The 12,030-nt window shown below is 45.7% G+C and overlaps 2 protein-coding genes across 8 annotated transcripts in view; one reads left to right on the top strand and one right to left on the bottom strand.

Annotated features, from left to right (window-relative positions):
• Positions 1-12,030, bottom strand: part of KLHL5 (kelch like family member 5) — a 146,166-nt gene extending 134,136 nt beyond the window's left edge. For 4 of the 7 annotated variants that reach the window (XM_006029229.3, XM_025210681.1, XM_025210678.1 and 1 more), the window contains exons 1-2: positions 11,908-12,030; positions 11,434-11,494 (exon numbers count right to left, since the gene is read on the bottom strand). The gene's annotated coding sequence lies outside the window, so the exon portion shown is untranslated. Of the gene's footprint in view, positions 1-11,433; positions 11,495-11,907 lie in introns of those variants that run through there. The other 3 variants (XM_025210682.1, XM_025210680.1, XM_025210683.1) reach the window with 2 other exon arrangements.
• Positions 1-12,030, top strand: part of TMEM156 (transmembrane protein 156) — a 96,860-nt gene that overhangs the window by 43,813 nt on the left and 41,017 nt on the right. The window lies entirely within an intron of this gene.

The following is a 12,030-nucleotide window of genomic DNA, read 5'->3' on the forward strand; positions in this document are numbered from 1 at the left end:
CTTTCCCTCCCTCTTCTCCCCACTTCACCCCCAGTGTCACTGCTTTCCCTGTCATGATGGCCACACCACTAAGGAAGCTCTATAGACACTCCAAATCACCACAGACATTAACACTTCATGGACTGAATCTGATGACTTGACAGGCTGGATCCAGCCTGCAGGCCATACGTCACCAGCCCCTGAATTAGTCTATTCTGTCTGTTATCTTGCTTCAAGCAATGGTGTAGTAACTAAGCAACAATTAAAAAAACCAAACAAACAAACCCCAAACTCATCCTTCTGTTTGAATGCAGTGCTTATGGTAGTAAAAAGTAAAAACTAAGTTCTCTCTAAGTGAAAATAATAGGTAAAAACTTTTCTCCAGTTTGCTTGTGTGTTGGGCAGGAATTTGAAAACAAATCCAGTTTCCTTTATGTAATACATTATAGACGAGTCTTCCACAGACACATCCGAGTAAGTTACTCGTATACTTGAGTACTTTCATTGCTTTTATTTGCCATTTCCTTAACTTTTAAAAAACTTTCAACCACCCTGGGACAGCATTTCCAATTTTAAAAGGATACAACGAATCTCTGGCAAGTAAAATACGAACAAGTATTCTTACAACATACTACTTATAATGGAAAAGATGTGGGTGATTTTCATTTCCCCAACTGCTTGGGTCCATATTTACTTCTGGGAAGTGAAAGCTATGCTAGGCAAACTTAGCCCAAATTTTACGATGTAAAATTTCTCACAAACAGTTCACAGGGTCTTGGGACAGTAGGGCTTGACGGGACCTCAGAAAATAATCTATTTCTGGCCCCTGTTCAAAGCAAGATCACCATCATAGTCCAGTATCTGTCTTAAAGTCTTCAAGGAATGGAGATTCTACAACCTCCCTACATAGCCCGTTTCAATCTTTAACCACATTCATAGTCAGAAAGTTTTGCTTAATTTCCAGTCTAAATTTCCTTTGCTGCAGTTTGAGACCACTGCTCCTAGTTCTGTTCTGTGGTCACAGAATAGTCCTCTATCCTCTTCATAAGTCACCTTCAGGTATCTGAAAACTGGTATCAAATCCCCTCTCAGTCTTCTCTTCTACAGACTAGATAATCCAACTTCTTTCGGCCTTTCCTCATGTCAAGTTTTCTAGGCTTCTAATGATTTTTTGTGCCCTGCAGACCTCTTTCCAATCAATCCACATTGGTCCCACATGGCAAAAACAAAAACTGGACATGGTTCTCCAAAAGAGGAGAACCTCATTTACTAGTACTGTAGAGAGTGGAAATATCAATTCTCTTGATTTGCAAATGATGCTCCTGTTAATCCAATCCAGTATGCTGCTGGGTTTGTTTTTTGAGGTTTTTGGTTGGGTTGTGTTGTTTTTTTTTTGCAAAAAGAGCACATTGTTATTCATATTCAGTTACCACACAGCAAATGAGTTTGGAGACACAAGATACAATGAGTAAACAGAAAGGATTTACATCATGAACCAGCTACTCCACAGTAACACCACTTATAATAGGTACACGCATCTCATACAATGCAAAAAAATCAAAGCAGCACTACTAGCACTATGAAAGTTTGCATATAGCAAGCAAGGAGCAAACATTTTATTTGAGCTACTAGGACAGGGGTGGTCAATTATTTGGGCTGGAGGGCCACTTAGGGAGTTTTGGTGAGCTGTTGTGGGCTGGGTTAGCACTCCCTCCCCAAACAGCTCACCAAAACTACCTAAATGGCTCTGCCCCGGGGGCCCAGCACCACACTGTCACCACCCTTCCATTCCAGCCCCCAGAGTCTCCATGGAGACCAGCTTGGGACCTGTGTAGGCAGGATGCACTTGGCCAGGCAGTTGGGATGGGGCCATGGATGGGCAGGGAGTGGCATCTAAGAGCAGGATTGGGGGGGTGGAATTTCGGGGCAGTGACAGCACAGGGCCGGGGCAGAGCCACGATCCGCTCCCAGAATGCCCCTGCCCATGGAACCAGCACCCATCACAGGGATGCGTGGGAAGTGGATCCCACATGCCTGCAGCTGCATCCCATCTGTCAAGCAAAATGCAACCTACCCACACAGGTGCTGGGCCAGTCTCCATGGAGACCCCACCTGCCCACCCACTCCATCTGGCTCCCCTGGTGGTAGATGCAGGGTAGATGCCTGGGACGCCCGGGCAGTGGGGATGGGTCTAGCAGCAGCAGCAATACTAGCAGCGGAGTCTGGCCACTGCGCTGCCACAGCCCCACTGCATGTCTGGGAGCAGCAGGACAGGCTGCATGTGCCACAGCCCAGGCTGCCCCCGTGCCTGGGCTGGGAGAGGCCAAGGGACCTGTTGGGGGTCAGATAAAATCCCATTGTGAGCCAGGTAAGTATAATTTTTATAGTAGTGAAATTTATTTTACCAAGAGCCACCTGGCACTATTTACTCTAGGTCAGGAGCCAGGTCTTGCAAGTATTTTTGTTACAATAAAATTTTTGTTAGAACAGGCTTCATTGTAATGAGATTCCATCTCAACAGGGATAATGGAAAAAGAGGAATAGCAATATTGACTGGAACACAGCTATAGAAAGGAAATACACTACTCAAGATAATTAGAAATAAAGTTAAAGTAAGAGCATAGGATTATACATTTATGATGTGGCAGACCATAAAAAATAAGGGACAGCACAGGTATAAGCAGAACTTATTTGCATCAAACGCTGTGGACAAGGAGGTACTACTTGGGCCACATATTGGGCACCCCTGACCTATGGGCCATGTGCAAACCACCAGGATAATATCAGTAGTCCAGAAACTCAGTGTTTGGCCAGACTGAGCAGGCATCAAGACAACCCCTCATCAGAAAACAATTTGTAGGCGCATGTGTTGTGCACCTCTAACATAGTACTACTAAGAGTTTGCTACAGATCCCCAGGGTCAGACTTGCACATTGAGAGACTGCTAATAAATACTAGCCAAAACTATCTCTGAGAGGCGTTAGCTTCCCTTATATACAGGAAGTTCCACAGTATAAATTAGGGGTGTCAAACAGCTCCATTCAGCTTGCAGAGATAGGTCATCTAGCCCACAAGAATTCTTTGGTCAGATAACTCACTTCCAGATCTGACCTGCAGTGATTCTTGTACCAGGTCCTAGAGCCACTGTGCTAGTACATCCAGCACCTAAAGGGTTAATATATCCCTGCCCTCACCTGCTGCCAAATGTCCAGTTTTTGACCATCATTCAGCATGTGAATCTGCAGCAGGAAATCAAGCAATGGCATTAAACCCACGTGCACATTGGTTTTGCTGACAGCAGCTGTGGCAATCCATAGTCTGGATCCAACCTATCTACAGCCTGGATCCAACCTATTCACAGCCAAGAAGTAGTGTCATTCAACCTGCCAGGCTCCCAACAGACCTGAAAATTTGGCAGCAGGAGATTGGTTAACAACATTCATTGCTACTTCTCCACTGCCAATTTTCCAGAACTGAGAGGAGCACGGGGACCCAAGAGCAAGGCACTGTACGTTATATTGTGCAACAAGGGTTGGGATGACACAGAACTGAATCTAGGTGCCCAGGGGTGGGATGAGACGACATGGAGCCTGATCCAGACTCAAGGGGCCTGGGAGATGCAAGGCCTGATCTGGGCCTAATACAGGATCTGGCCCACAGATTGCTCCCATACTATTCACTTGGCCAGCCAAGAAGTTGAGCACCACTGAGCCCACTAACTCATTTGAGTTTGACACCTCCAGTATAAATAATGCTAAAAAAAGGTAGGGCTCACTTAATATTGTATGTAATACTTGACCAATTTCTTTACCAGATATCAAAGAAATAAGCAGTGGTAGCATTTCAGAGTTGAAATCAGATGAATGACCCATCATTCACCCCCACTTCTTAAAAGTACATTCTCCATTCACATGACAGGATACTACCCTTAACTTGGTAAGCAGAAATGACTTTAGTAGAAGAGCTGCAAGTAGAAAATAATCTTGGATCAAATACCCACAAGCTAATTGTTTTTAATTAAATGAAAGAGAAACAAAAAAGCAGATTCATAACAATGGTTTTCCATTTCAAGAGGGCAAGCCATGAGAGAGAAAGCGAACTAGTTAGTAAAATCAACTGGACTGAAAAACTCCAAGACTAAATGCAAAAGCAGCTTTGAATTTCATCAAAATGGAAGGTGCAAAAACTATTTGGAAGTTGCATTCCAAGCAAGAAAAATTCTCGTAGTAAACAGCTTCAGAACAAATTGGGAGTATAACTACCTTATTATAGGTTTCTCTGTTGTATCTTTTTTTTTAAGAGACCCTATGGGGAATATGGGAAGAAGGAATAAGGGTGGTATCATATGAAAGGAGAAAAGCAAAAACTGTACGTATTTTTAAGGAGGATGAATGATGCAGATGGCTACAGGATCATTCTTCTGATTTTAATTCCATGCAAGAATTTAGAAGAAACTTTAAAGGAAAGCCTAATCAGAGACACAGATGTAAGCAGAAAATGGGATAAAATGTAACAAGAATTCACAAAGGGTAGACTAATGCAACAGTTCTCTTAGATAAGAAATGATTTTCTAGACAAATGACATGTTACATGTGGTAGATCTAATATATCTCTACAGGCGACCCTGGCCATTCTCGGGGTATACGTTCCCATGATCCCCACGAATGGCAAAATCTGTGACTAGGACACGGCTCCGGGGGGAGCCCGGCAGCAAGCGTGGAGCTCCCGAAGAGCTCCAGTAAGTGTTTAAAGTGTATTGAAAATGCAGGTTTGGCATTTGCAAATATTTGAAACCGCGAATGCTGAACCCACAAATAACAAGGGTTTCCTGTACTTTGGTGAAGCATCTGATACAATGCCACATGGGAAATTATTAGTTAAACTCAAGAAGATGGAGATTATAGACTCAGTAGCATAACTTGAGGCAGGGGTCAACAGAGGCATCACCCCCAGGTGCCAATTCAGAGGGGGCACCAGAATGCAGTATGCAAGGAGCCTACACTGCTGCGGCAGCCCATTTTGGGGGAGCATACATCAAGGGAACAGCAGCCCTTGCCACAGCCCCTGTACGAGAAGGAAAGTGCTCGCTCCCCTCCCACACACTGTGCCAGCACGGGCAACAAAATGTAAAAAGTTACACCTCTATGTAGGAGAGCTGCAAGACAGGTAAGGGACTACACAGAATACAACTACAGTTGCACTGAAATATGAACAGTCAAGTGGGAGAAGTTAATTAGCCATGAGAATTCAATCTCAAGAATAATTTTATTTAATATTATCATTCAGGGCTTTGACACAAAGTAGAAGCGTGATAATGAAATTTGCTGACGACAAACTTGAGGCACTATTAGGCTAGAGAAGGACCCCAATATTATACAAGAAGAAATAAATTATCTTGATTATTGGAATACCAGAAGTGTTGTGAAATGTAATAGTGTAAAGTGAAAGTGCTTGCACTTATGGAACAAGAATTTTTACAATAAGCTTGGGTATTAATCAGATAGCAGTATCAGGGTAGTAGAACAACCTTGGTATCATAGAATAACAATAACTACAATGTGAGACAGCCCTAAAAGAGCTAAAATGCAATTATAGGATGGATCAGGAGAGCTATTTCCAAAAGAGATAACGACATTTACAAGGCACTGGTGAGACATCATCTCAAATACTGCATACAATTCTGGACATTCATGTTAAAAAAAGTTTAATCTAAGATGGAACAGGTTAATGGAAACACTATTAGGATGATAAAAGGAAAGAAAATCGTCTCTTAGCACAAGGGTCAGCAACCTGTGGCCCACAGAGTCTTTGGATCCAACCTACAAAGCTGTGGCTTTGGCACCATTCGATGATGAGAGGCTCTGCCCAAGTTATGCTACAGCTGGGTGCCAGGGCCTTTGGCAAAGGGTGAGTTCTGCCCATGCCATGCCACAGCCAGGTGCTGTAGACTTTGCCACAGGGGGAACTTTGCCTGTGCTGTACCACAGGTGGGTGGCAGGGAGAGGTGCGGGAAGCAGTTGGGCCCTAGTGTTGGCCCACTTCAGACCCAAGCTGGGTCATTTCAACCAACTGCCAGAAATGTTGCCAACCCCTGCCTTAGAAGACTCTTCATTAGTAGCTAACATGATTAACAAAAAAGTTGGCTTGGCTGGCTTACTAAAATGAATGTGTAGAGGGAATATGATTGCTGTGTAAAAATGTGTGTGGTTGGGAGGAAATCTGAAAATGGAAGAAATCTTTTTAAGACAAGGACACTACCAGTACAGAAAACAATGGGTACAAAATGTCTATGAATAAATATAGGCTGGAAGCTAGAAGTGGATTTCTAATGATCAGAGGAGTAAGGCTCTGAAACAGCTTTCCAGCAGTAATAGGGATAAACCCTTACCCAGTTTTAGGACCAGCTTATGAAATAAGTTATACGATGTAGTTGCCAGCAAAACAGGGGATCAGACTCAATGACACAAGAGGCCTGTTACAGTCCTATGTTCTCAAAAATAACTTGCAGGACTGAGTTTTGTGTGTGTACAATATAGAAATGACCTATCATTTTAAAGTTGAAATACACAACTGGGATTAAATAAAAGTCGCATTGATTAGTTCTAGAACTACAAACACTTATTTGTTCCAGTGAATAGCTGTTTGCATTTTTTTTTTAAATAGAGTGAATTTTATTTAATACTTTGTAAAGTACAGTCTAGCATTTGCAATTATGCCTAAATTAAAATTGTGCTAATATTAATTTGCTACTTGTCACATCATATAGTATCCTAAGACAGTGTTTCTAAGAGTATAAAATATATGTCAACATTTTTCTGACAGTTTACAAATTAAAATGCCTTCTTAAAAACGGTTTTCTGGTATAAACATGATTAACCTGTAAACATCATTTCCATTAGCAGCCTAATTATGTTCCCACTGAAGTCCATATCAACATTCCCTCTCTGTTATCATTATACCACAGATTCAGATGTTAAAAACACTTAAACACCTCAAGTTAATAGCATAGCAAGTGATCAACAGTGGAGCTATGATCTGAATTGCTCAAGTGAAACAGTTGCAAAGCACTGGAATGTTGTGACATTAAAGCAGAGGTGGGCGAATTACAGCCTGAGGGTCAGATCCAGCCCACCAAGGCATTCTGTCCAACCCACAGTGGGTCCCTTGGCCCTAACTAGCCCAAGCATGGGGGACATCCTGAGCTGTGGCATGCGCAGATGGTCCTGGTGGCCCTAGGCGTACAGTGGGACTCGTGCAACACAGTGGCTGGACTCCCTTTCCCGGAAGCCCGTGGTGGCTCCTTCTAGCTGCTGCTGCCAGCCACAGCCCTGCTGCCCAGGCACCCCAGCCCGTCCACCTGCACCCATCTCTGGGGGCTCCTGACAAATCGGGCTAGCAGGGGCTCCATGGAGACTGGCTGGACCCGCTCGGCTAGGGCACATGACCAGGCGGATGAGAGAGAGCTTCGGGTGGGGAGCAGCATCTGGAAGCAGGATGGGCAGGCAGGGCCAGGGATTGGGATCATGAGGCAGTAACAGAGCTAGGCTAGGTCTGAGGCAGAGCCACAATCTGCTCCCAGCACATCCCAGTGACAGGCGCTGGTTCCATGGGCAGGGACATGAAGGGAGTGGATCTCTGCCCCGGGGGCAAATTGGGGCAACCGCCCTGGGCCCCAGAGCCGGGTGGAGCAGCATCTGGCTGCTTGGCACTTGCTGCCGAATCCACTGCCGGCTTCCTCATGTCTGGGGGAGGGGCCCCGCACAAGCTGATTTGCCCTGGGTCCTGCACCCTGCTCAGGTCACCTCTGGTCATAAGAATATATGAAAGGGTCACAAGCAAACTTTAAAATGGATCAACAAACTTTAAAAACGGATTCTTCTTTAAAGGAGAAAAACCATGGCTTTTCCCTTGCAGGCTGGCAGAGTTCCAACTTGCAAAGGGCTGCTTGCAGCCCCTGCTGCCCCATACCCCCCACCCTACAGTCCCACTACCCATGTCTCATGCTTCCCCACAGTGGGGAGCTGGAGTCTGGGGGCAACAGGTTGCGGGGTGACGGACAGGGGGGAATGGGTTGGAATTGGCCATCAATGTTTACAAATGGGTCTTGGTCCAAAAAAGGTTGAGAACCACTGGCCTAGAGGGCTGGCAAGCAGGGATGTGGCTAGGAGCCAGACACCTACTCTTTATCCTTGCTAACAGATGGTGCCCGGGGGGGGGGCGAGGAAAGGTGGGGGTTGCAACAGGAGCATGTAGCTGGGAGGCAGAGAAGTGTGGGGGTTGTGGCTTACCTTTGTAGGCCCCCTGCATTCCCATCTGGGGGTGGTGGGTAGTGTAAGAAGGCTGTTCTGCAAGCCCTTCACTAGCCCCAGCCCCCATAACGTGATCTCAGGCCCCGCACCTTCCCCAGAGAGGGCTCTATGCTTCCCTGTTCTGTACTGTTGCCATGCTAAACTCCAGGAGCTTCTTGCTGGTAGCAAAGCTTTTCTTTCCTCCCCTGCTCCCAAGCGTCAAGATTGGAAGGGGGGGGGGGGGGGGGGGGGGGGGGGCTGGTAGAGGGAAACCACACCACCTCTTAAGCCACCTGGCCAGAGGAGAGCTGATGGTGTTTGAGGGAAACCAGGCCAAGCTATGTGGAAAAATTCCAATTAACCTCATGTAACCAAGGTTAATTGAACTTTTCTCTGGCTTTTGCCTAGCTCCAAGCCAGTGAAAGGCACAGGCCTCTCTGGTAAAGTTGGGGATGGGGTTGGGATCACATCAGCAGGGGTCAGTGGAGGGTTCTCTTCAACAAAGCCTCTTCCCATCAACGGAAGCCACAGCCTCTATGCCTCTTGCTTCCCAGCTCCATGTCCCTACTGCTTTAACCCCCTCTCAGAGTCTTTACAGGGTGCTGCCTGCTACAACCCAGGTAGGACACAACCCCTGGGCATTCAGGAGAGTGAAAAGTTTGTCCATGGAGCAGGAGGCAGGCAGGGGCTGGGAGTGGTGCACCCTGGGTTACTGGAGGGCCAAAAATTGCTCATTTTATCTCTGTGGAGCAGACCTGTTCAGTATCTTCATCAATGACCTGGAAGATGAGATGGCATGTACCATCAGCTAGTATGCAGATGACACCAAGCTGGGGGTAATAGTAAATAAGATGGGGGGTGGGACTAGGATTCAGAAAGACTGAGGCAAATTGGAAGTCTGCACCAAAAGAAATCTCATGAGGTTCAAATAAGGACAAGTGCAAAGCCCTGCACTTAGGACAGAACAATCCCATGTACCAGGACAGGCTGGGGACCAAGTGGCATCAGCAACAGCTCTGCAGAAAAGAACCTGGGGGTTACAGTGGATAATAAGCTGAACACGAGACAACAGTGTGCCTTTGTTGAGAAGGCAGTTAACAGCATACTGGGCTGCATTAGTAGGAGCACTGCAAGCAGATCAAGGGAAGTGATTATTCCCCTCTTCGGTACTGGTGAGGCCACATCTGGAGTACTGTGTTCAGTTTTGGGCCCCTCTACAGAAAGGATGTGGACAAATACGAGAGAGTCCAGGAGAGGACAACAAAAATGGTTATGGGGCTGGCGCACATGATTTATGAGGAGAGGCTGAGGGAACTGGGTTTATTTAGTCTGCAGAAGAGAAGACTGAGGGGGGATTTAATAACAGCCTTCAACTACTTGAAGTGGGGTTCCAAAGAGGATGGAGCTAGACTCTTCTCAGTGGTGGCAGATGACTAATGAACTACAGTCTCAAGTTGCAGGAAGGGAAGTTTAGGTTAGATATTAGGAATAACTTTCTCACTAGGAGCGCAGTGAAGCACAGGAATATGTTACCCAGAAAGGCTGTAGAATCTCCATCCTTGGAAATTTTTAAGACCTGGCTAGACCAAGCCTTGGCTGGGATGATCCTGCTTTGAGTATGGCACTGGACTAGGTGCCCTTCCAACCCTAAATTTTTTATGATTTTCTATGATTCTATAACTGCAGTTACCCTAATGTGAGCTTGGTAGCAAGTCGTAGAATTAACACTAACCTGAAGTGGCATAACAGACACTCAGAAGACATTTGGCATGTATTAATGAGCTTTAACGTGAGGGTGCTCACATTTTAAGTGCCATTTCTAACTGTGAAGTTACACCTTACATTTAGTCAGGTTTCCAGGTTGTAGCTGTACTGGTAATCCTCACTTGAAAGGGAACAACTTTCCAATGCTATGACAGCACTTAATGCATACTAAACTGCTTAACCATGCATTTTTGTGAGTTTTAACACCACTTAGTCTGTATTAAGTTAAATGGGTGACATCGGCCATAGATAAAAACATGGAGGTTATTTGCAGGACTGAAACAAGTCTCTCTCTAACTACATCTAACAAGCAACGATGAATGTATTTCTATAAATACAATCCCCTCTTCTATATCCCAGCCTTATAGTTCAAACACTGTCCTGCAAACGAAAACTGACAACTGTAACCTGCATGTTGTCCAAGTACTGCTACAGGACAGCAGGCTTGGCATACTCTTACTAAAACCAGAAGCCAGAATGTCAACAAAACAACATACTGAATACAATCTCAAGAGGATAAATGGGCTCCTTTCTCTTGCTTTCCTGTAAAAATAGCCTGACCTCATAATCTGAGGAACCAACAGATTTCTAAATTCTGCTCAGTTACACAAGAGGTCAACACTACAGCGGTCCCAAAGGCCCTGCAATTAAATAAAACACAAAGAGAACAAGAACTTTTACTTCACAAAAATCCAGAGAGGCCTTTAAAGTGAGAACCTGTAACATTCTGCCAATGTTAGAGAAATTAGAAATACCAAAGCAGGGAACAACAACCTAGATGAACTATAAGGCAACAGGCAAAGCATAAGGAATTAGACAAAGTGGGGTAAAAAAATGACAATATAATTCATATACACTGGCCAGTAATAATCCCAGATCACAATGGAACGTCTGGAAAGTAAAGATTGTAATGAAGAATTTTAGACATGTCACAAGTCATCCAGCAGTGCCAAAGCTAGCTACCTTTTATACAATAAATAATATTTCTTCTTTGTGACATGCATGCAAATTATTGCATGAATAAGAGGAAGGTTACAATAGAAGCCAGGTACAGTTACGTCGTACCCCACCACCACCAAAGAACAGAGGAGGTCAACAATCAAACTGCAACTGCAACCCTTGTTGGTCAGTTCCCAGAGCTCTGAAGGAAACCAGAAGTGAAAACAACTTAGCGTGGATAGCGATCCACACCCATGTTAAGGTCAGCCAGGGGAAAAAAAAATATTGAGACAAATGACTGCGAGTTTTGTCTCCAACAAAATGAACTGCCCCACACAGAGATCTTGTGTTTTCTTGAACTTTTAGGCCCCAGTCCTATAAGTACACAGGGTTTGCCTGACCCAGGACAGGATAATTAATAATTTCACATTTCAGAATAAGCAAAATGAGAAATTAAACTTACACAATGATACCAGGATAACTCCTTATGTGGACAGGCTGATCTTTAATTGAAGAGTTTTAAGCTAGACAGGGAAAGAAAAAAACCGCAAGACTTATTCTGGAACAAAAGTATCAAGAGTAACAACTAGAAGTGTCCCATGTAAACAAGGCCTTACACACAAGAGGTGATCTGATCGCAGCTGGACTAGGGACACGCAGAGTGCCAACCCTCCCTGGCCCTGGGCCAGACCTGGACCACAGGGCTCCCGGCAGGCTGGCTCCAGACCGCAGGGCGCCTGGCATGCCAGCCCTGGACCCAGCTGCAGCAGCCAGCTGAGCGGCGGCAGAGCCAGGTGGCTGGTGGGCATGTGCAGCCCCCAGCGGGGCTGCCCCCGACTTCATGGACAGGCCCTGCCCTGCCCTACCCTGCAGGGCCCGGCGGCCGGTCCACACAGAGGCATCGACTACAGCTCGTTGCAAGGGGGCCGGTATTTACCACGTCAGCCGCTGTGGCTCCTTCTCCCCCGCGACAAGCGAAAGCTAAAGCCGCGCCGCTCCCCGGGGGCTCAGGCGGGCGCTTCAGCTTTCCCTTGCCCGGGGCCGAGAGCGGCCGGGGCGC

Source organism: Alligator sinensis, unplaced genomic scaffold, assembly GCF_000455745.1.
Source record: "Alligator sinensis unplaced genomic scaffold, ASM45574v1 scaffold246_1, whole genome shotgun sequence".
Classification (NCBI taxonomy): domain Eukaryota; kingdom Metazoa; phylum Chordata; order Crocodylia; family Alligatoridae; genus Alligator; species Alligator sinensis.